A 2,197-nucleotide genomic window follows, 5' to 3' on the forward strand; every position below is an offset into this window, starting at 1 on the left:
CCTTGACTTACTACTTTCCCAGTTGGAACCAATCTGTTTTTCCATGTCTGGTTCTAAGTGTTGCTTCTTGAGCTGCATACAGGTTTTGCAGGAGTCAGGGCAGGTGGTCCATCTCCTTCAGAATTTTCCACAGTTTATTGTGATCCACACAGTCAAAGGCTTTAGCATAGTCAATGAAGCAGAAGTAGATGTTTTCTGGAAATGTTTGCTTATTCTATGGTCCAACAGATGCCAGCAATTTGATCTCTGGTTCCTCTGCCTTTTCTAAATCTAGCTTGTACATATGGAAGCTCTCAGTTCATGTACTGTTGAAGCCTAGCTTGGAGGATTTTGAGGGTTACTTTGCTAACAATCAACAGTCTGCATTGATAACTAAGTTTCTTCTTTTCAGAAGACTAACGTATTATGCAAACTACATCTCTACCTGTTGCCCTCTAACTCTGCAGAAGCCACACTCTGCATTTAGGATTCTTTAACTTATTCTAGCCACGTCCTGGTACTTAACTTTATGGCATCATAAACCTCCCCTTGTAGTTTGGTACCTCTCTTTGCTCTATTTTAACCTCTTGTTGATGCTTAAGTTTATGATGCACTCTTTTTGGAAGCCACCCCTAGTGGTTTGCTTTCCCCCTTTTGAATTACAGGAAGAAAGTCAGCAGGAAATCCCCAAAGGACAATGGATTCAACAACCTGGACCAAGTGCCAGACCCAAATACCTAGCTACCTGACACTGGTCTATTGACTGTTTCCAAACAGTGCAAAAAGAGAGAATTCAGGACCCCTACACCTTTTGTCCCGTATCTCCAAGCCCTGACTGTGAGCCCCAACTGTTTGATCCCCTGGATTCCCGATGGAGGGGAGACAGACTCCTTGGGGCAGGAACCTATTGTGTTCTCCCTTCTGCCGGCTTAAGGGTTAAAGCCATCATTCTGTTTGCCCCAAACTCTGTCTCTGCAAATTTTATTTGGCTCCAGTGGGCAGAGAAAACCAACATTTTGGTGTCAACAATGCCATCGAGTCTGGCTGTCCCCCACCGCTCCGCCAGGATGACTCCTGCCAACGGGGATCAGGAGGCATCCTGTGTGACCTCACTCACCCCTTCCTCTGCCCTTTGTTGATCTGGCCTTTAAGCATGTAGCTGTAGACAGGGGCTCCCAGGTGTCTCTGCTGCAGTCCACCTGAGAAGGGCAGAGGATCCATCTGCAAGGTAGGTTTCCAGGAGAGAGTCAGAGACATCTGTAGTTGGAGAAGGGGTGGGAATAGATGGGTAACAATTAGGGAATCAGTGTAAAGAAACACTTTCGGTATAAAAGTGCAAGAGAGAAATGCGGCCAATGCCTATAGTCTATACTTTCTTTTCTATTATTGTAAAAGTACTGTTGCTGGGGCCAAGGAAGTAAAACCCCCACAGCTATTCTGTAGAATTAAGTAAGACTTATTTAAACAGCTTGCTACAAACACTTGCTCTGTTCTTAGGTTGATGTCACTAAACTAAAATAGAATTCCACTTAGTGAAAGATTTAAATGCTGATCAAAAGATGAAAAGTGAAAACATTTTATTGCTAAGTTGCCTCAGGACAGAGAGAAAAACGTCAGAACATGTACTTCAGGTAAGATGGAAGAGAGGTGGTGAGGGAAGGCTAGAGACCATGACGTATTATGACCTGCTATGACCTGTTATGTTGGGAATGGGTGAGTGGGTGCTTGTGCTCGGGAACACTTTGGGATAAAGCAACTTAATGGACTCTCTCCAGACCTTCAAAACCCTAAGGATTATGCCCAAGCCTTCCTTTCTTTTCTCCTTTCCTCCCTCATTCCCTCCATTCATCCATTTATTTATTCACTTATTTGTTGACTTTTCCACATTAGTACCTATTCATAGAAACAAATGTTTGACTACCTGCTCTATGCCAGCCACTGTTCTAGGTGCTGAGACTGTAAGATAATAAAACAGGACTTGTTACTTTGCAGACTTACATATAAAGAAAAAGAGAGATATGAACACTGTAAAGCAAAACTAAGTGGAGAGAAGGAAGATATGCAAAAAATATCAATGATTTACCTGGTATGTGTGTGTGCTAAGTCACTTCAGTTACATTCAACTCTTTGTGACCACATGGACTGTAGCCAACCAGGCTCTTCTGTCCATGGGATTTTCCAGGCAAGGATACCGGAGTGGGATGCCATTCCCTTCTCC

This window comes from Bison bison, unplaced genomic scaffold, assembly GCF_000754665.1.
Source record: "Bison bison bison isolate TAMUID 2011002044 unplaced genomic scaffold, Bison_UMD1.0 scf7180017846142, whole genome shotgun sequence".
Classification (NCBI taxonomy): domain Eukaryota; kingdom Metazoa; phylum Chordata; class Mammalia; order Artiodactyla; family Bovidae; genus Bison; species Bison bison.